General features: G+C 48.3%; 1 protein-coding gene across 7 annotated transcripts in view; it reads left to right on the top strand.

The window, feature by feature from the left end:
• Window positions 1-22,300, top strand: part of PTPRS (protein tyrosine phosphatase receptor type S) — a 542,831-nt gene that overhangs the window by 101,703 nt on the left and 418,828 nt on the right. For 4 of the 7 annotated variants that reach the window (XM_069215969.1, XM_069215974.1, XM_069215975.1 and 1 more), the window contains exon 1: window positions 19,981-20,378. The exons of 1 other annotated variant lie outside the window; for it this stretch is intronic. The gene's annotated coding sequence lies outside the window, so the exon portion shown is untranslated. Of the gene's footprint in view, window positions 1-3,397; window positions 3,508-19,980; window positions 20,379-22,300 lie in introns of those variants that run through there. 2 more of the 7 variants (XM_069215973.1, XM_069215971.1) reach the window with 2 other exon arrangements.

The following is a 22,300-nucleotide window of genomic DNA, read 5'->3' on the forward strand; positions in this document are numbered from 1 at the left end:
AATGGCATCCTGTGGAATCTCATGGAACTATGTAAGGCTAGCACGTGGAATCTCAGAACATAGGAATGGTATCCTATGGAATCTCAGAAAACAAAGTAACAGTGGTCCATTGAATCTCAGATAACAAACTTATGGCACCCTGTGGAATCTCATGAAACTACGTAAGGCTAGCCTGTGGAATCTCAGAACACGGGAATGGTAGCCTATGGAGTCTCAGGAAACAAAGTAACAGTGGTCTATGGAATCCTGGATAACAAACTAATGGCATCCTGTGGAATCTCATGGAACTATGTAAGGCTAGCCCGTGGAATCTCAGAACATAGGAATGGTATCTTATGGAATCTCAGAAAACAAAGTAACAGTGGTCCATTGAATCTCAGATAACAAACTTATTGCATCCTGTGAAATCTCATGAAACTACGTAAGGCTAGCTTGAGGAATCTCAGAACATGGGAATGGTATCTTATGGAATCTCAGGAAACAAAGTAACAGTGGTCCATGGAATCTCAGATAACAAACTAATGGCAGCCTGTGGAATCTCATGGAAGTACGTAAGGCTAGCCCGTGGAATCTCACAACATGGGAATGGTATCTTTTGGAATCTGAGGAAACAAAGTAACAGTGGTCCATGGAATCTGAGATAACAAACTAATGGCAGCCTGTGGAATCTCATGGAACTACGTAAGGGTAGTGCTATCTCAGAACATGGGAATGGTAGCCAATAGAATCTCAGGAAACAAAGTAGCAGCAGTCTATGGAATCTCAGATAACAAACTAATGGCAGCCTGTGGAATCTCATGGAAGTACGTAAGGCTAGCCCGTGGAATCTCAGAACACGGGAATGGTAACCTATGGAATCTCAGGAAACACAGTAACAGTGGTCCATGGAATCTTGGATAACAAACTAGTGGCAACCTGTGGAATCTCATGGAACTACGTGAGGCTAGCCAGTGGAATCTCAGAACATGGGAATGGTAGCTTATGGAATCTCAAGAAACAAAGTAACAGTGGTCCATGGAATCTTGGATAACAAACTAATGGCAGCCTGTGGGAATCTCAGAACACAGGAATCCTAAACTGTGGAATCTGAAAGTCATAGCAGCCCAGTGGAAGGAGACAGTGGATCTTGTGATCTCATGCCTAGGTACAGCCATTTTGTTGTCAATTTGGCTGCTTCTGTATTGAAACTGGCCTCCATCTTATAACAGCTGCCTTGTGTTTGAGGTGGTATGATGGGTAAAGAAACGAGGGACTGAAATGCGGGCCACAGGTAATTATCAGTGGCTCAGATTAATTGAAGTATTCCACCTATTACATTTTTGTGTTCTTCAGTGCGACGACCTCCGAGAAACAGCACCCTTAGACATGGATCCTAAGTTCATGTGCCATAGGACTCAAGCTTTACCCTACTGACGAGGCCCAAACAGGCTAGAACCGGTCCTGGGTTGCTTGTGTTCCAGTTCAGAGGTGACCCAGCTTGGCATTTCAGGTTGGACTTTTCCTACTGGAGCAAAAGCAAAGCTAATTTGCACATAGCTGTTTCCAACCTGATGTGACATGGTGGGTTAAAAAAGATGGACTGGGATCTAGCCCAAGTAAATAACATGGACTGACAGTGATTCAAGCATTCCACTTGTCACCTTTTGTATCCCTCATCTGATTCAAGGCACTATATCGGCAACAACTTGCACCTCGCCGAGAAAACCTGAGGAGCAGATACAACCTCGGATGGAGAAACTGAAAGTTAATTCCTGCCTTCCGTGTCCCAAGCGCTTTCAGAGACAGCAGCAGAGTTGGTGAACTCTCTCCTCAGAGAGCTCTGGAGTCTAGACGATCTCAAGTGTAGGACAATCACTTGTTGGTGGACTTCTTAACTCCCCCACTTTTACTCTCACCTGAGACAGTCCTTTCAGTTCATCACCCCAATTATGTTACCCAGTCCATGGTTCCCTTTTTACCTCCCCATAGTCCCCCCTTATGTAGGGTGACCAGTCGTCCTTGATTTCCCCTGACAGTCCCGGTTTTTAGAGGACTGTCCCGGTGTCCCGACGCTTCTCTTAATATCAAACAAATGTCCCGGTTTTTGGGACAAATGTCAGGTCTTTACATAAATGTCCTGGGTTTTAGGACAAAGGTCAGATTATCTAGGGAAGCATAAGTTAAAGGTATGCTCTCCTTTAACAGACGCCTACAAAGTATGCAATAATTAAAGAAATGTATGTTACTGTCAGGCAACACAGTCCCCTGTCGGCTCCAACCAGAGAGGCAAGTGGGGAGCACAGAGAGGTGGGTGGGGGCGGGTTGGCGGGTGCAGGGTGGGAGGTCAAGCCATAGCTTAATGTGTGTGTACATATAAATATATGTATATATAATAATCCTCAACAGATGGAACGAAAACCATCTGACGGGTGCACCAATCCCATTAGTTAAATCTCGACCATTTGAACTAAATCATATCCAGCAATGCCGAATTAAATTGAATTATATCGAATTTATTGCTTGTAATGGTGACACAGAGTCCTGCAAGAAATGTCAATGCGTTTCGGCAAAACGCCTTCTACTGGACAAAAAGTAGATATGTATATACACACACACATATACAGGCACACATTCACAAAGCTATGCAAAAAAACGAGACATGCTGGATATAAAAGTGAGTGTAAAGTCGTTAGTCCTTCTTTTATGTCTGACCTGTCCCGGTTTTTGCTCCTTAAAATCTGGTCACCCTACCCTTATGTATGGTGCCTATACAAAGAGATCTTGCGCCTCTGTGGTTGTTGCAATGGAAGGTGCACTAAGGCCTGTCCTGAGAGGCGCCGCGCTATGTACGAGTTGTTAATGAATGAGCTGTAAGATGGATACAACGGGTGAATCACGAGTGATTTTTCTGTGCACGGCAAGGGGACAAGCAGCAGGAATGAAGACCGGTTTAAAATACTTAAAGCGCTCATTTTGGGACCAGGAGGTTCGGTTTCCAGTTCCGGCGTTGCTGTTTGGCCAAATGATCGTATGATTCTGGGCAGATCACTTCTCCCTGTGCATTAAACTGTAAGCTTGTTAATTGGTGCGTGAACATGTAACATGCACACAGGTTATTCTCCGGCCCACATCGTCGGGCGAGACCATTGACAAGGGGTCCTGGCTCGTAGCACTTTTACAGTTGAAAAGCGCCCTCGCACCCCTAAAACAAGGAGGACTAGATGGCATGGGAGAGTCCTGTCCCTCGGGTCACGTGTGTTCGAACTTTCCGAGACTTTAAGGGAGACGTCGATTGGAGCCCACCTAAGGCCGAGGCACGCGCCGCCTGGTGGTCAGTCGGCGGTACTGCAGTGAGACGCGCGTGGACAGCGCAGTGTACCCCGTGCAGGGCGGGCCCAGGGTGCAATGGAAGGGAGGAGGTGGCGCACAGTGCAGTTCACAGTAAGGAGCGGACTCGTGCACCGCACTATGCTGAGCGTGGCTAGGATGAGATGCATGGTAGTGACCGTGGCTGGACCGTGCGGCCAAGTGAGTAGGGCGCGAGCAGTGGTGGTGAGATTTGTGCAAACTCATGGGCTCGGGAGCTATACTCTGTATGTGTCGGACGGGGCAATGGATAGGAGGCTTATGGCGCACTGCGCCGCCGCGACTTACACCGCATAAAAGACTGCAAGTCCCAGAATGCAGCATGCTGTAAAGCAAAAAAAAAAAGGAAAAGCCTTCTGGCTCAGCCGACTTTCTTGAAGACGGTTCCCCTCCCCGCCTCACCCTCTGTAAGGTCCTCCCCCTTCCTTGGGGACAGTAGGAGTGGGCACCTGTTATGTCGCCCTCAGGGTCGCGCACTCCTCTATAGGACACCCTCTGAGGGCGCCCACCTGGCTGCCTGCCCCCGGGGTCACGCTGCTGATGGTACACACCTGGCGCCCCCCCCCCCCCCCCCCCCCCCCTTCAGGGCCACCCTCCTAAAATGCCCTGGCGGCACCACGAGATATTTAAAGCCTTGTTGGGACAGCTGTGTTAACAGTCGGTGCAGAAGACACCAGGCCAGTCCCGCCGACACACACTCCACACCCCTACGCAGACACCCGTGCACTCCAAAGACTCCTGTGCACTCCTCAGACACCCGTGCACTCCTTGTCCACTGCTCAGACACCCGTGCATTGCTTGTGCACTCCTCAGACACTCGTGCACTGCTTGCACACTCCTCAGATACCCGTGCACAGCTTGCGCACTCCTCAGACACACCTGCACTGCTTGTGCACTCCTCACACACCGTGCACTCCTTGTCCACTGCTCAGACACCCGTGCACTGTTTGTGCACTCCTCAGACACCCGCACATTCCTTGTCCACTCTTCAGGCACCCGTGCACTGCTTGTGCACTCCTGAGACACCCGTGCACTCCTGAGACACCCGTGCACCCATGGTCCACTGCTCAGACACCCGTGCACTGCTTGTTTACTTCTCAGACACCCGTGCACTGCTTGTTCACTCCTCAGACACCCGTGCACTGCATGTGTACTCCTCAGACTCCCGTGCACTCCTTGTCCACTGCTCAGACACCCGTGCACTCCTTGTCCACTGCTCAGACACCCGTGCACTCCTTGTCCACTGCTCAGACACCCGTGCACTCCTTGTCCACTGCTCAGACACCCGTGCACTCCTTGTCCACTCCTCAGACACCCGTGCACTCCTTGTCCACTCCTCAGACACCCGTGGACTGCTTGTGCACTTATCAGACACCCGTGCACTCCTTGTGCACTCCTCAGACACCCGTGCACTCCTTGTCCACTGCTCAGACACCCGTGCACTCCTTGTGCACTCCTCAGACACCCGTGCATTCCTTGTCCACTCTTCAGGCACCTGTGCACTGCTTGAGCGGCTCCTCAGACATCCGTGCACTGCTTGTGCACTCCTCAGACTCCCCTGTACTGCTACACACTCCTCAGACACCCATGCAGTGCTTCCGTACTCCCCAGACACCCGTGCAATGCTTGCGCACTCCTCAGACACCCGTGCACTACTTGCACACTCCTCAGACACCCGTGCACTACTTGCACACTCCTCAGACACCCGTGCACTACTTGCACACTCCTCAGACACCGGTGCACTACATGCGTACTTCTCTGACACCCGTGCACTACTTGTGCACTTCTCTGACACCCCTACACTGCTTGCGCACTTCAGACACCCCTGCATTCCTTGTGCACTTCAGACACCCCTGCAGTGCTTGCACGCTCCTCAGACACCCCTACACTGCTTGCACACTTCAGACACCCCTGCACTCCTTGTGCATTTCAGACATCTGTGCACTGCTTTTGCACTTCAGACACCCGTACACTGCCAGCACACGCCTCAGACACCCATGCACTGCTTGCGCACACCTCAGACACCCGTGCACTGCTTGCGCACACCTCAGATACCCGTGCACTGCTTGCCCACTCCTCAGACACTCGTGCACTGCTTGCCCACTCCTCAGACACTCGTGCACTGCTTGCCCACTCCTCAGACACTCGTTCACTGCTTGCCCACTCCTCAGACACACATGAACTGCTTGTGCACTCCTCAGACACCCATGCACTGCTTGCGCACTCCTCAGACATCCGTGCACTGCTTGTGCACTCCTCAGACACCCCTGTACTGTTTGCGCACTCCCCAGACACCCATGCAGTGCTTCCGTACTCCCCAGACACCCGTGCAATGCTTGCGCACTCCTCAGACACCCGTGCACTACTTGCACACTCCTCAGACACCCGTGCACTACTTGCACACTCCTCAGACACCGGTGCACTACATGCGTACTTCTCTGACACCCGTGCACTACTTGTGCACTTCTCTGACACCCCTACACTGCTTGCGCACTTCAGACACCCCTGCATTCCTTGTGCACTTCAGCCACCCCTGCAGTGCTTGCACGCTCCTCAGACACCCCTACACTGCTTGCGCACTTCAGACACCCCTGCACTCCTTGTGCATTTCAGACATCTGTGTACTGCTTTTGCACTTCAGACACCCGTACACTGCTTGCGCACACCTCAGACACCCATGCACTGTTTGCGCACACCTCAGACACCCGTGCACTGCTTGCGCACACCTCAGATACCCGTTGTAGGAAGTTGGCTCTGTATGTGCTATTTCAAAGTAAGGAATAGCATGCACAGAGTCCAAGGGTTCCCCTTAGAGGTAAAATAGTGGTAAAAATAGATAATACTAATGCTCTATTTTGTGGTAGTGTGGTCGAGCAGTAGGCTTATCCAAGGAGTAGTGTTAAGCATTTGTTGTACATACACATAGACAATAAATGAGGTACACACACTCAGAGACAAATCCAGCCAATAGGTTTTTGTATAGAAAAATATCTTTTCTTAGTTTATTTTAAGAACCACAGGTTCAAATTTAACATGTAATATCTGGTTTGAAAGGTATTGCAGGTAAGTACATTAGGAACTTTGAATCATTTCAATTGCATGTATACTTTTCAAGTTATTGACAAATAGCTACTTTAAAAGTGGACACAGTGCAATTTTCACAGTTCCTGGGGGAGGTAAGTTTTTGTTAGTTTTACCAGGTAAGTAAGACACTTACAGGGTTCAGTTCTTGGTCCAAGGTAGCCCACCGTTGGGGGTTCAGAGCAACCCCAAAGTCACCACACCAGCAGCTCAGGGCCGGTCAGGTGCAGAGTTCAAAGTGGTGCCCAAAACACATAGGCTAGAATGGAGAGAAGGGGGTGCCCCGGTTCCGGTCTGCTTGCAGGTAAGTACCCGCGTCTTCGGAGGGCAGACCAGAGGGGTTTTGTAGGGCACCGGGGGGGACACAAGCCCACACAGAAATTTCACCCTCAGCAGCGCGGGGGCGGCCGGGTGCAGTGTAGAAACAAGCGTCGGGTTCGCAATGTTAGTCTATGAGAGATCTCGGGATCTCTTCAGCGCTGCAGGCAGGCAAGGGGGGGATTCCTCGGGGAAACCTCCACTTGGGCAAGGGAGAGGGACTCCTGGGGGTCACTTCTCCAGTGAAAGTCCGGTCCTTCGGGTCCTGGGGGCTGCGGGTGCAGGGTCTCTCCCAGGCGTCGGGACTTTGGATTCAAAGAGTCGCGGTCAGGGGAAGCCTCGGGATTCCCTCTGCAGGCGGCGCTGTGGGGGCTCAGGGGGGACAGGTTTTGGTACTCACAGTATCAGAGTAGTCCTGGGGTCCCTCCTGAGGTGTTGGATCTCCACCAGCCGAGTCGGGGTCGCCGGGTGCAGTGTTGCAAGTCTCACGCTTCTTGCGGGGAGCTTGCAGGGTTCTTTCAAAGCTGCTGGAAACAAAGTTGCAGCCTTTCTTGGAGCAGGTCCGCTGTCCTCTGGAGTTTCTTGTCTTTTCGAAGCAGGGGCAGTCCTCAGAGGATGTCGAGGTCGCTGGTCCCTTTGGAAGGCGTCGCTGGAGCAGGATCTTTGGAAGGCAGGAGACAGGCCGGTGAGTTTCTGGAGCCAAGGCAGTAGTCGTCTTCTGGTCTTCCTCTGCAGGGGTTTTCAGCTAGGCAGTCCTTCTTCTTGTAGTTGCAGGAATCTCGTTTCTAGGTTCAGGGAGAGCCCTTAAATACTAAATTTAAGGGCGTGTTTAGGTCTGGGGGGTTAGTAGCCAATGGCTACTAGCCCTGAGGGTGGGTACACCCTCTTTGTGCCTCCTCCCAAGGGGAGGGGGTCACATCCCTAATCCTATTGGGGGAATCCTCCATCTGCAAGATGGAGGATTTCTAAAAGTCAGAGTCACCTCAGCTCAGGACACCTTAGGGGCTGTCCTGACTGGTCAGTGACTCCTCCTTGTTTTTCTCATTATCTCTCCTGGACTTGCCGCCAAAAGTGGGGGCTGGGTCCAGGGGGCGGGCATCTCCACTAGCTGGAGTGCCCTGGGGCATTGTAACACGAAGCTTGAGCCTTTGAAGCTCACTGCTAGGTGTTACAGTTCCTGTAGGGGGGAGGTGTGAAGCACCTCCACCCAGAGCAGGCTTTGTTTCTGTCCTCAGAGAGCACAAAGGCTCTCACCGCATGAGGTCAGACACTCGTCTCTCAGCAGCAGGCTGGCACAGACCAGTCAGTCCTGCACTGAACAATTGGGTAAAATACAGGGGGTATCTCTAAGATGCCCTCTGTGTGCATTTTTTAATAAATCCAACACTGGCATCAGTGTGGGTTTATTATTCTGAGAAGTTTGATACTAAACTTCCCAGTATTCAGTGTAGCCATTATGGAGCTGTGGAGTTCGTTTTTGACAGACTCCCAGCCCATATACTCTTATGGCTACCCTGCACTTACAATGTCTAAGGTTTTGCTTAGACACTGTAGGGGCATAGTGCTCATGCACATATGCCCTCACCTGTGGTATAGTGCACCCTGCCTTAGGGCTGTAAGGCCTACTAGAGGGGTGACTTACCTATGCCACAGGCAGTGGGAGGTTGGCATGGCACCCTGAGGGGAGTGCCATGTCGACTTAGTCATTTTCTCCCCATCAGCACACACAAGCTGGCAAGCAGTGTGTCTGTGCTGAGTGAGGGGTCCCTAGGGTGGCATAAGACATGCTGCAGCCCTTAGAGACCTTCCCTGGCATCAGGGCCCTTGGTACCAGGGGTACCAGTTACAAGGGACTTACCTAGGTGCCAGGGTTGTGCCAATTGTGGAAACAATGGTACATTTTAGGTGAAAGAACACTGGTGCTGGGGCCTGGTTAGCAGGGTCCCAGCACACTTCTCAGTCAAGTCAGCATCAGTATCAGGCAAAAAGTGGGGGGTAACTGCAACAAGGAGCCATTTCTTTACACCCGTGCACTGCTTGCGCACTCCTCAGACACTCGTGCACTGCTTGCCCACTCCTCAGACACTCATTCACTGCTTGCCCACTCCTCAGACACCCATGCACTGCTTGCGCACTCCTCAGACACCCATGCACTGCTTGTGCACTCCTCAGACACCCATGCACTGCTTGCGCACTCCTCAGACATCCGTGCACTGCTTGTGCACTCCTCAGACACCCCTGTACTGTTTGCGCACTCCTCAGACACCCATGCAGTGCTTCCGTACTCCCCAGACACTTGTGCAATGCTTGCGCAGTTCAGACACCTGTGCACTGCTTGCACGCTTCAAACACCTGTGCACTGCTTGCACGCTTCAAACACCTGTGCACTGCTTGCACACTCCTCAGGCACCTGTGCACTGCTTGCACACTCCTCAGGCACCTGTGCACTGCTTGCGTACTCCTCAGGCACCTGTGCACTGCTTGCGTACTCCTCAGGCACCTGTGCACTGCTTGTTCACTCCTCAAACACCCGTGCAGTGCTTGTTCACTCCTCAGACACCCGTGCACTGCATGTGTACTCCTCAGACTCCCGTGCACTCCTTGTCCACTCCTCAGACACCCGTGCACTGCTTGTGCACTCCTCAGACACCCGTGGACTGCTTGTGCACTTATCAGATACCCGTGCACTCCTTGTGCACTCCTCAAACACCTGTGCACTGCTTGCGTACTCCTCAGGCACCTGTGCACTGCTTGCGTACTCCTCAGGCACCTGTGCACTGCTTGTTTACTCCTCAGACACAGGCACACTGCTTGCGCACTCCTCAGACACCCATGCACTGCTTGTGCATCCCTCAGACATTCGTGCACTGCTCGCGCACTTTTCAGATACCCATACACTGCTAGTACACTCCTCAGTCACCCGTGCAACGCTTGTGCACTCCTTAGACACCCGTGCACTGCTTGCGCACTTTTCAGACCCCTCCCTGCACACGTCTCAGAAAAATTGACGATTCGCATTGTTACGAAAATTATACTTGTCTCAAGCAATTGCTTGGTTTGATTAGAAACACAAATTAGTCACGTTTTCATTATTTTTGCTTAAAGCCTTCCAAACAGTTTGTTTCATTTGAGCACACAATGGTGAAAAGCAAACGATGGGCCATTGTGCAAATTACTGCAAGCGGAGACCTACAAACATGTCGGGTTTTTCTTAGAAGCAGAGCAAGCGTTGTGCCTCGCCTCCCTGCCCTTTCGAAAAATGCCAATAGGGTTCCTGTCCCATTCCGACCATCAAAGTTTCCCCGAATCTGACATCTAGCGGTTCCTGTTTGATCTTTAATGGTTTCTTCCTTAATCTGTTCATCAACGTACCGGGCCACTCTCTGGTACCCAAATATGATATTCTGGGGGGGGGGACGGGGAGGGGGAGAGGGAGGGGGAGGGGGAGAGGAAGGGGGAGAGGAAGGGGAAGAGGGAGAGGGAGAGGGAGAGAGAGAGAGAGAGAAAAAAAAAAAAAAAAAAAGGAGGAGATCGGTCAATCCCCACACCTGTCTTAATTACCTACCTAGATAGTCTGGGGCTGTCTCCCCAACCTAACATTCGGGGGTTGTTTCCTTTAATATTACCTTCAGTGTTTATTTCTACCTAATCCGACTACCAGGGTCTTACCCCTCAAGTCTGATATCATGAACTTCCCGGGTCTTCCTCTATATATATTTATTTTCTGGGGGAATCTCCTCCTATCTCATTTTTTCAGGAGCTCCTCCCCAATAAGATCTTCTTGGAGGCTATCTAGGCAACCTAACTTTCAGATGGTTCCTTTCCCAATCAGACCACCAGTAACTTACTTCCAATATCTGATTTTCTGGGGTTCCTCCCTTAATCTGACCTGCAAGGGATTCCTTTCCACATCTCGCCTTTTGTGGCTCTCACCCACCTATCTAACTTTCAGGGGGTTCATCCATGAGCCTGAACTTTAGAGAGTTCTTCCCCTTTCTATCCTGCAGTGAGGTCCGCACCTAACGTGACCTTCATAGTCGTCTCCTGCTTGTGACCTCCGCTGGTGCCCTCCTCGACAGGACCATTGGGGGTTGGTTTGCCTCGCATGTAATTTCTTCCTCCATCTATCTAATATTTAAGGAGTTCTTGACACAAGGGCTTCTGATCGAATCCCCCTCCTGAAATTTCCTTTCTCAATGTGATTGTTACTTTTAGGTCTAGCGTCCAAGCGCTCGGACGTGTTGTAATCTATCTGTGGGCTTTTAAGCACGCCCACTGCACGCCCATCGTTATCAGTCGTTCATGGGCCTGCCTTTCAAAAATCCTATGTTATAATTGGTAAATGCTTTACGTTTGTCCCTTCGTGGGGCAGTTTTGTTACCGCCTTGGCCATTCACCCTGTTACATGGATAATTGCACGTTTGCCAATACGTTTGACCTCAAGCAAACTTATTTTTCCTTTTGTGTCTCTCCGTCGTGCTCACGGCGGCCGTGGCGCTTTGGATTGGCTTGCTTATGTCAACTGTTTTACTTTTTATTTTCAATTTATGTAGCAAGAAAAGTAGAGTTAGGAATTTACAACGCTAATAGCCCTTACTCGAGCAAACGTGAGACCCATTGCATTGCAAATGCTTGTTTTATTTTCAAGTCAGTATGGCTTTGAGAGGGATCGTTTTCAATTAAGAGGGTCTTATGCTTTCTCCATCCTCCTGACTTTGATGCAATTCCACCTCCAGGTTGAAATGAAATGGGACCATTTCCTCCCCTCCAGCCAGGCTTTCCTGGGGTCCTTCCATGCCCACCAATGAAATGAACTACATCAAGGAATAATTTATAGCAGTGGCCCACTCAGATCGCTCCTGCTAGCTCCCTACCATGTGCATCAATGGAATGTTTGAATGGACTTTAAGATGAGTTGCTTTTCAATGTGTGCACTTGTGCGTGTGTGCAGTAGGGCCACAAGTACAGAATCCGTTATCATTTTCTTGATTCTTGTATTTTTATTTGAATATTAGATTTTTTTAAAATTGAGGTATTGTAAAACCTATTTCTCACTGAAGCGTATTTCAATTATTTTTTCACTTTGGATTTATTTGATCTGCAATCATTTCACAGGTTCACTTTTACTGACATGTTTGATTCAACAGCTTTGATTTTCTAGCAATGTTTCCACAAAATAATTTCCACATTTGTGGGGAATATTGCAAGGCTTTCCTCAGTGTCCACAGCTGTGCATTATGGATTTATTCTATTTGGATTTCTATTGCCCCTTCTCTGACACTACAGGGTATACTCCAGGAAGCAACCTAACAGTGCCTATGCACAGAAGACCGCATCAGACACATGGCATATCTTGGAGTCATTTGGGTAGGAAGGTAATAGGGCCAGGCGTCTGGATGCACAACTCCAATACCAGATAGTCACTAGTATTCAAAGTGACAAATAATGGAATCACTAGAGGAGCCCCCCATTTAATAGTCATTTATCACATGGGTCTAACAATTGTCTTTATTTATGAGAACACAACTTTTTAGACATGCAGATTCGGACAGACAGTCATGACATTACATAAATATGGTAACAATAAATCCAAATCCACTCTTATCTTAAGCTAATAATGTATCAGATCACAATATGTTGTATTACGTTCATTATCCAGTATCTAAAAAGAATATTAGTGATACACTTAGCATGGATGCCTTTACCATGCCACATTGTCCTTTACAACTTGTTGTATTACATCATGGTACTTTGACACACTGTTCGTGGTCATCATATATATATATATATATATATATATATATATATATATATATATATGTTTGTGTATGTGTCTATATATATTTTTACACCTGAGTTTATTTGTATTTATAATATATATGTATGTAAATGTTTATATATATATAAATTGGATTTGTTTGGGGGTACACCCCCAAATGCTCAAGTTTACTTTTTTTTACTTCTTCTATTTTGCTGGTAACCCCCTAGCCTTCCCTATTTACCCCTTATCTCCTTTTATGTCTTCCCGCATCTTAACTCTAAAGTCCCCTACCTCACTTTACCATGATGTATCCCTGATGAACCTTAAAAGCTCCTTACCTCCCTTTACCACTACCCACCACATAACCTTAAAAACCCCTTTACCATCCTTAATACTCTTTACCTTTACCCACCTCTTGATCTTAAAAACCCCTTAACACCATTTCAATCCTGAGCCCTACCCATCCACTAAATTTCCTTTTTAACTGACATTTAATTACTTAATTATGCCATTTACAAATACTTATCTGAAAGGTAAAGTACCATGTGAAAAAGTACCCAGAAAGTGCTGCAAGGTATTCACCTGTGTGGTACTAATCTGTGTGGGAATGTCATGTGGGCTTAAGACCGCGGGATAAATACTATATACCCATCCAGAATTGATCATATAATGAAGTTTGCCCAAAGAAAGGAAAAAGGATCTTGTGAATTTTAAAATCCAAATTCCTGACATGATCTTAACAAATCTTCAATTATAAGAACATATAAAGTCAGAGCCGACACGTGTTTTGCCTGTATAATTCCGCTTTTTCACTGCTCATCTATGAAATTCTATTTTGTTTCTATGTACACTGGATTCAAAACAAGCTATGAAGTGCAAAAACAGATCCCTTAATATGTCCTCTTTAGTGGTGAGCTCTGGTGATTGGCCTAGTTTGTAAGAATGACTGATTCTTTGCTACCTATGGGCAAACACCATTGTATGATCACTTTTGTGAATTTGATAATAAGCTATACAACAGATTGTGATCTCGGACATTAAAAGAATAAGTGTCAAGTCGATTCATTTTTACCACATTTTTATAATGTTCTGGATGTGTATGAATCTATAACCCTAATAATTGTTGGTCTTATATTGTTCTTATACACATGAAAATTGTTCTACCAATGGGATAAATTCCTATTCCTATTTCTCGAATTATTGAATTAATATGGCATATATTGAGTCACCTCCAAAAGCAGATCCAGTCTTCTCTTCTTCTGGTAATGGAGAGTGTTTCAAATCTTTGCCCTCAGCACAGAGAATCCGCATTCTCAGACTTTCTTTTTCAGGGCTATGAGTTAGAATTTGATTAATGGTTAGATCTAAGTTTGTAAATTGGTTGTATGATAGTTTCACTTCTTGTGTGATTTGGTTTGTCTCTGTGTTGGACTCAAGATCCTCATTTGAACTTGGAATATTTTAAGGAATTTTGCTCCATGCAAAAGTAGCTTCACAAAAGATATTAAACTATGAGTAACTTTTGCACTTTTGCTGCCTGTGACCTTTCTATTGGTTGAATCCATATCTGTCAAAATCTGTGGCTAACTTTGTTGTGTATGGAAATTTGCACTAATATGCTTTATACTATGTTGTGGGACTTGTATTTGCTACCCTTTCTTGAGTGTGTGGAGCATCTGGGTATTGATGCCTTATTTATTTGCTAGTCCTTAGACACAGAGTTGGTACCTATAACTCCTATGGTGTTTTCTGTGTTATGGTATGAAGTGCGTATCTTGCAGGGTTGAAGAGTGCTTCATAGGTGTGGGTGCATGGTAGTTTAAATACTGTTTTGCTGACTTTTTTAACAGAGGTAATTTATAATCCATCCATTGTTTTACGAATTGAAACTCACTGAGCAGGCGATGTCTTTTACTATGTTAAGAGCTTAATTGTATGGTATGTTATTGGTGTGCATCTCTAAATCTGAGTCGCTGGTGAGCTGGAGCTGGCTGAAGTGTAATCTTCATATACATTTCCTAAAACCTCAGTGAAAGCCCTATACCTTGATTACATGGAGGAAAGAAATTACATCCTAACCAGATCTCTAGGACTACTTTCCAGCACCAAACTTTGAGTTACCTTTATATGAAAAAAAACACGGATTGACATTTCTGTTGGATCACTGCAGCTAATTAAAAAAATACAACCCTTTGCTGTCCTCCAGGCACTTTATGGCAGCTGTCCATCCTGACTAGTTTATGTCACACGATAGGTGGAGATTGGACCGGCCTTCCAGCTCTGGGTGTTGTACACACTTGTTGCAAGGCCCTGTATTGCATCTTCTTGATACTGTTTCAGGTATAGAGGCCCCTGATAATATTCAGTATGTAGAGGACGTAAATGTGATCTGTGGCAAAGTGTTGCACAAAACAAACATCCCTCATCTGCTGAGCAAGCTAATTTCTCCATGCAAAGGCTGGACAACCCACAGTATCCAGACGGTGGTAGCCGACCTCACAATTGTGCTGTACTAGGGGCTCAATCTGAGGCTACACTACCACCATCATGGAGTCCATGCGACTCCATATGAAGCTGCAACACTTCACTCATGACATACCAGAGAACTCATCTGAGCCTACAAAATAGCACTTGTGGTGTACTAAGGACTCCATCTACCACACCACACTCATGACTCTACTATGGATTGTATTGGAGCCTATAACATCAAAATCACAATCCTGGTGTACTATAGACTCCATCTGAGTTTACTACCCACATCTATGATGTACTATACACGGTATCTGAGATTACAGCACCACAGTTATGGTTCACTATAGGACCAAAATGAGAATACAAACCCAAACTCATAGTGTCAATGAGACTTCATAGGAGGGTACAACATTGCACTCATGCATTATTGCAGACTCCATTTGGGCCTTCAACAACATAATCAGGCTGTCTCAGGCACTATCTGATTCTACGACACCACACTTTTGGTGTCCATGAGACCTTATTTGAGGCTACAAAACCACACTCATTGTGTACTATAGAGTTCATCTGAGGCTACACCATCACACTCACTGTGTACTACAGACTTCATTCGAGACTAACACTGCACTGATGGTGTACTCTAGATTGTATGTGAGGTTACAAACCCATACTCATGGTTGGTGTAGTACAGACTCCATCCAATGCTAAAAAATGGGAATTATAGTATACCATATATTCAATATGTGGCTATACCACTGTACTCATGAATTTGTGTATGTGTTGGTATTTACGTAGCGCGAACCTAGATGTGAGCCAACAGATCTACAAGACTGTGTACATCAAGAGGGGATCACATAGATAAAATTCATACATTACATTTCACATTTTTAAACACACAGAGATTAAGTGAACAAATTAATTGAAAAATGTTGAGTCAAGCACAGAGGATTCCCAGGTACTAAAATCAGTCACAATAGCTGCTAGGCAATATCGCTTCCAACTCATAGTGTACCCTAGATTTTGTTTCATGCTACAACTCCACTCAGTGTGCACTCTGCATCTTCTAGTCTTGGTTTTCTAATAGAATGAATAGAAGTCAAGTCCCAGAATCCAAAGGAAAAACAGAACCTGGACAGGATGAGTTACTCATTTATGGAGCTGGAAACTCTAGAACTCTGCTGGATCTGATACACAAGGAATTTGCTGTGACATATTCATGGAAAGGCCTAAAAGTCTGGAGTACTACAACTGCTACTTACTATAAAATCAGACCCACAATGGTAGTGCTTCTTTCTTTACCGTATCTATCGTTTTCCTCTCCTCTTGTCAGATGCTGTTCAGGAGACCATGGGGCACGTCCCCGTTAATGAGCCAAAAATGTAGGGGTTGATGCCTTTTACCACTGCTGTCCCAGGGGGTGTCCTACAATGACTCTGCAAACTGAGCCGAGTACACCTCTTTCTACACGTGGCTTTTAGTAGTAGCAAGGAAGAGCAGTCACCAGCTTCTCAGGGAGGTTGTGTGGGGGTTACTCAGGCAGAAGAATCAAACTCTAGCAGTGCAATATGATCAGTGTCCAGCACAGTGCTTCACTTTACAGAAAAGACAAGTTCTTTATTCTACAAAAACCACAGACTTCCACTACACAATGTATAATGCATGGATACCCAGTTTGCGGGTGCAAGCCTTTGTGCTGTAGGGACTTCTGCCGACTAGTCCTCAACCTGCCCCTTGTGGGTCCCCGTCTCTGGGCTTTTCCTCCCTCAGGTTCAGCATTCATTGTAGATTGGTGAAGGCACTGCTGTTCAAGGCTGTCTCTCAGGCACCTTTTGTTTAGTCTTTCACCAAGTTCGTTGTAGCAGCGCAGGTCGCATTCGGCTTTCCCGCAGCAGTGGGAGCTCATCTGAAACAAGAGCCTCCAGGCGCAAGCATTTGCAGTAGCCACTCGGAAGCCGACAGTGCAGCGCTTCGCAGCAGGGGTGTACAGTGGGGGCAGGGGGCTGGGGCGATGATGGGGATAGCGGGAAACAAATAAGAAAAAAAACACTTATCGTTCCCATCACTGCTGTCGCCTCCGCCTCCTGCAGCCTCACTTCTCTTCTCTTTTGTGTCCCAGCATTCACTGGGACACCAGCACAGGTTCCCTAGCAATATTGGCACTGCTCTCATGATATACCTAGCACGAGAGCAGCGTTAGGATTGGTCTGAGCGGCTTGGTCTGCTGCTCAGACAGTGCACTGGGGTCTGTGCAGTTTAGTTGGAGAAACCTAAGTGCGCATGTGCGTTTGGCCGGCCTAAGATGGCCAACCAAACACACATGCACACTTAGTGCACTCCACTCCATCTCCCCCCCACCCATGGCCAAGCCCCACCCATCCCTTCACATGCTGACTGAGCCAGCGGCAGAAAACTAAAATGATAATTAAATATTGTTTAATTTTTCTGCTGCTGGCCTTTAGCCAGTGGGGCGACGCTCCTCTGCCATTGTGGAGGAGCCCCTGGGAGTGGAGGCTTCTGATGGGTGTCTCCAGGCAATGGTTGCCGATTGCGGCTACCTCTGGCACTTGAGTAGGTACCTGTTACACAACACAGCCCACTCCAACACTTTGGTGAATTCTTGGCACTTCTTCTTGAGCATGTTAACAACATGCCCACTGATGATACTTTTCCAATGTGGAAGGCGCCAATAGCTGCCTTTGGCACACACAGCCTCACGGAGAAGACCTTGATTCTTCACAAGGTCTCTCCAGGGCATTTAATCTTTTGGGTTGGCTCCGACCACCAACACAACTCCAGTACTGCAGTCACATAGTCCACTTGTGAGGCAGGCTGGCTATCAGCAGGCTCCAGATGCCTGCTGACAGCAAAGAGCATAAATGACGAAGGTCGCATTGCCCAATCCAGGAGTACCACAAAATTTTCAGCACACTTGCCTAGCGAGTCTGTCGGAAGACCCTATACTAGGATCAATTACTGCAGTTCCAACCACTATCTGCTACTCCTGCAGGGTTGGAGCTTCCTTCCCTCGCTCACAGGTAGGATATCTTGGTACTCAGGACAGACCAGTAATACCTTTTTCAGATCAGACTCCAGGCTCCGCCTCTGGGGAGTTGGCTGTCAGTGCGACACAAATGCTTGGTTACATTGTAGTCCCCGAATATTCTACGGTGTACTCCCTCCTTGGTATAAGAGACAACAACAACAAACAAATATGGGTCTTGAGCTCCCATCTTTATACCAATCTTGCAGACGGAGGCTGTGTATTCCAGGTCTGCTTCCTTGGAACCGGTTTGGGACACTTTCCCTTACATCTATCCTGGGCAGGCTACTTTCCAAGCCTGGTCTTCGTCTGTAAAGGATGCTCTGCCCAGTAGGACAGTCTTCAGGTGGAGTGCCCACCTCAGAAGTTCAAAGAGATGAAAGCAGGTTGCAACCAGCTATTTAAAACCCCTCCTCAAAGAGATTAGGAAGAAACAAGATTATGTGGCCCTGCAAATGGCTTCTTTCCTTAACAATAGATACATCAGACTTCAGCTTGTACCCCAGCGCAATCTACCTAATGGCAGCTGCAAAGTCATTCATAGCCCCATGTATGAAGAAGGACTCTGGCACTTCTAAGGCAACCTGTCTCGTCTTTCCTCGTTGTGGTATCCGTGCTCCTCCTCTCATCTAGAAGATGCCAACATTATGCACATGCTGTCTAGAACAAGCATCCTCCCCTTCATCTTGCAATCTAATCCAAGTGGTGGACATCCAAAATGGAACCGACAGTCTTCTATCACTTACATTGGAACACTAACATGTCTTGTACATACAGGATGTTGCGTACAGAATTCCAGGTTCATCATGAGCAGAGTAATGGGCCTGTAAGTGTACATGTCATGCCTTACAGGTAAAAGCCTGTCACTATAATTAACCAACCACGGTGTGTCACCACCACGCTCCACGCATGGCGGTCCTCTGTCACAATGAGGGGGTGCTTGTGACCTCCCTCCTGGTTAAAGACTTGGACCAAAATCTGTCATAGTCAAAAGACCAGGCCTAGGTTAGTGCACTCACACAGGATTTGTGTGTTGCATGACTAAAAAAACACACAGCATCATAGGGTTGCTGTTCGGATATGGAAGTCAAGGGACATGACTGTACATCATACAGGAGACATTCCTGTTCCAACACCTCTCACTATACCTTCTCGACCAACCTCTTCCTATCAAGGCTCCTTTCTATATATGTTTGTCTTCTCTCTCCCAGGCCTTCTTGTCTCGTGCTCTCCTTCCATAGTTTCTCTCCTCTTTCACCCTCTCCCCTCCTATTCCTTTTGTGCCGAGCCCTGCACACTACTGATTCTCCCACTTCCCATTCCTCCCTGCTGAGTCCTTCCTCACCTTTACAGCTCCGTCTCCTCTTTGCCTCCCTCCTGCCTTTCTCGGCTCCTACCCTCTCCATCCAGTTTCTCTCCTCCATTATTATCTGCTCATCCTATTTTTATCCCCTCCTTCGCTGTGCTTCTTCCCTCTCCGGCATCTATTCCTTTAGCCGCTTTTCCGTTCTCTCTGTTTTCCTAATCTATCTCTTTCCTGCTCCTATTTTTCCCCACTTTTTTAATCCAACATCCTTTCTCCCCTCCCCTGTTCCTCGGATCTTTCTCCTCCCATTTTCCTCTCTCTCCTCCTATTTCCCTTTTAACACCTCCTGCTCCCCGCCCCTTTTCAGGTTTCTCCTCCCCGCTTTCCCTTTTTCTCCTTCCATGTCCTTCTGACTCCTCCCCTCCCCTCCTCCACTTTCCATTGACTCCCGTTCTCTCCTCCCATCTTTCCCTTTCGCCCTCCCCTGTCATTTGATTCTTCCCTTCTCTCCTCCCATTTCCCTCCACCCTCCCTCTCGTAACCCCGCCCCCTCTCTCCCTTCTAGGTGCCCATTCTCCTCTCAGCCCTCCTCTCCTTTTCCTCTCTCGCCCCCTCCTCTTTCCACTCCCCCTGCCCCCTCCTCCTTCCCACGTTCTCGCCTCCTCCCCTCCTTCCCCTCTTTTCTCCACTCTCCGTTTTTTTCTCAGATTGGAAACTTGTGTTTTTTCGCCTCCTTTGTGCTGCCAAGCTCGGCGCTTCGCCCCCGGTTCTGGTTCTGATACCGGGGCCCGGCGCGTCGGTTCGGTCGCAAGGATCTCGGTTCGGGCCCCGGGTGCCGAGCCCGGATCCTCCGGACCGCTGGATCTCCCTGTACCCCCTGGAACCCCCGAAACCTGCTGTCCTCCCGAACCCTTGGATCGCCTGGAGATCCACTGGATTACCCCAATGTGACCTAGGATTTCACGAATAGTCGGGTCCGGCAGGCCGGTGGGATCCGACGGCCTTAATGGGGCTCTAGCAACCGCGGAGTGGGGATGGAGCCCCGGCATATGACGGTGAGTGTCCCCCTTTGCCCCCCCCCCCCCCGGTGTCCAGCCCCCCGTTATCATCATGAACCTCTAGTTGAACAAAGACCCCCCCCCTCAACCGAGGAATCCACCCTCCTGCCTCCCGCTACTGCCAGCATCAGCGCTCCCCCTCCCCCACACGTAGCCCCCCACCAGGCATCACCTCAGACCCTTGTCTGCCATGGAGGCGACTTATTTACACATGAGCCCCTCACCCCGTTGCTGCGAGTCGCCCTCCCACAAAGAAGCCACCCAGGCCCTGCATCATGCCGTAGACCCCCCCCCCCCTCCATAAATCACCGGCGCTGTGTAACTCTAAATTAGTAATATGCGCTGAAATGTCGGGATTTTTTGAACCTCGAAATGTACCCGGTGATTGCGGTGCTCAGAAACCCTAAGCACGGGAGTGTCTGGGCACCCTGGCTTGGGCTCCTCCTATTAGCAGAGATGAAAGGAGAGTCCTGCAGCCCCCGGTGTCTGTGGTTTGGGGGCGGCGGAGGGGTCTTGAAGTGGGATTTATGGTACAAGAGTAGGGCCAGCCATCCACGGGAGTAGATTACATACAGTGCCTTTTTACAGGGGGCTGCTCGTGTTGGGGAGCGGTATGCGTTGATTTGGGTGGTCGTCTCACTCCATTTAATCACACACTCTTTTTCCCGGCCTGGGCTTTCGTGTGACTCCCTAATGCATTCTGGGTGCTGTAGTATCGGTTTGCGTCCACTGAATTATCCCCAATACTTGATATTGCAAGTAAAGAGGCCTGCACCAGAAGCATGGTGTTTGTGATGAACAAGGAGTGAGTTAGGAAGTTACCTAAGGTGAGGGTCTGTGATGGCGCCAGGTGGGTGTAAGGTGGTCTGGGAATCTACAGAATGCTGTGCACCCACCTGTACTCCTCAGCTGAACAACCCACACCCTTTCACAGTGGACCCTGAGTCTGTAAAGCCCAACCTACCTCCATGGACCTACCGTCATTAATCCACCTCTACCGTCCTGGACCCATCTTCATACACTTAATCTGTCATTGTGGACCACTTGCTGTAACCCGCTGAGCCAATAGGCACCACTCCCCGTCTATCTCTACCGCTGTGGACCTGTCATTGCACGTCTGTCACACAGTGGGTCCCTCATTACACACCTCTACCACCATGGATCCTACATTGCACGGCTCTACCTCTGTGGGCCCCTTTTCAGAAACACCACCTTGCCATCCTCCCCCAAGTACGCACCTCTTCCACCATGAACCTATTGTCAGGCAGCTCTACCTCTAAGGATCCCCTATCATGTAATCTTTAGCACAGTGCACCCCTCATCATACATCTCTGTCTCTGAGGAACCCTTGTGTCACACATCTACCATCATTCACCCCTTGTCACACATCTACCTTTGTGGACCCCATGTCACACATCGCTACCTCAGTGCAACCCTCTTCACACATATCTACCACTATGTACCCCCTCACACACACATATACCACCATACACCTCTCTTTACACATCCATAACCAGACATCTGTACCATCATGGGCCGCCCTTCATACATCTCCTCTCCCACCATGTCAGTCACACACATTTCTACCACCTTGGCCCACATGTCGTACATCGCATCCACCACCATAAATAAACCTCTGCTCATACACATTGTGTAGTGCCATGGAGCTTTGGCTATACTTTTCACTCTGACAATATGGACCTCATCACTATCGTTTAACCCTCATTACACGTGTTGTCTACCACCATGAGCCCCTGATCATAGATCTCCTCTAACCATCCTGGACCCAGCGCCATACATCAATTCAACAAATGGCCCATCAGGATGCATCCTTTCAACCATGGACCCTTCGCCAAACAGCTTCTCTAGTACTATCGACCTGTTGTCATACATGTACCCTTCTACCGTGGAACTTTTGT

This window comes from Pleurodeles waltl, chromosome 12, assembly GCF_031143425.1.
Source record: "Pleurodeles waltl isolate 20211129_DDA chromosome 12, aPleWal1.hap1.20221129, whole genome shotgun sequence".
Classification (NCBI taxonomy): Eukaryota; Metazoa; Chordata; class Amphibia; order Caudata; family Salamandridae; genus Pleurodeles; species Pleurodeles waltl.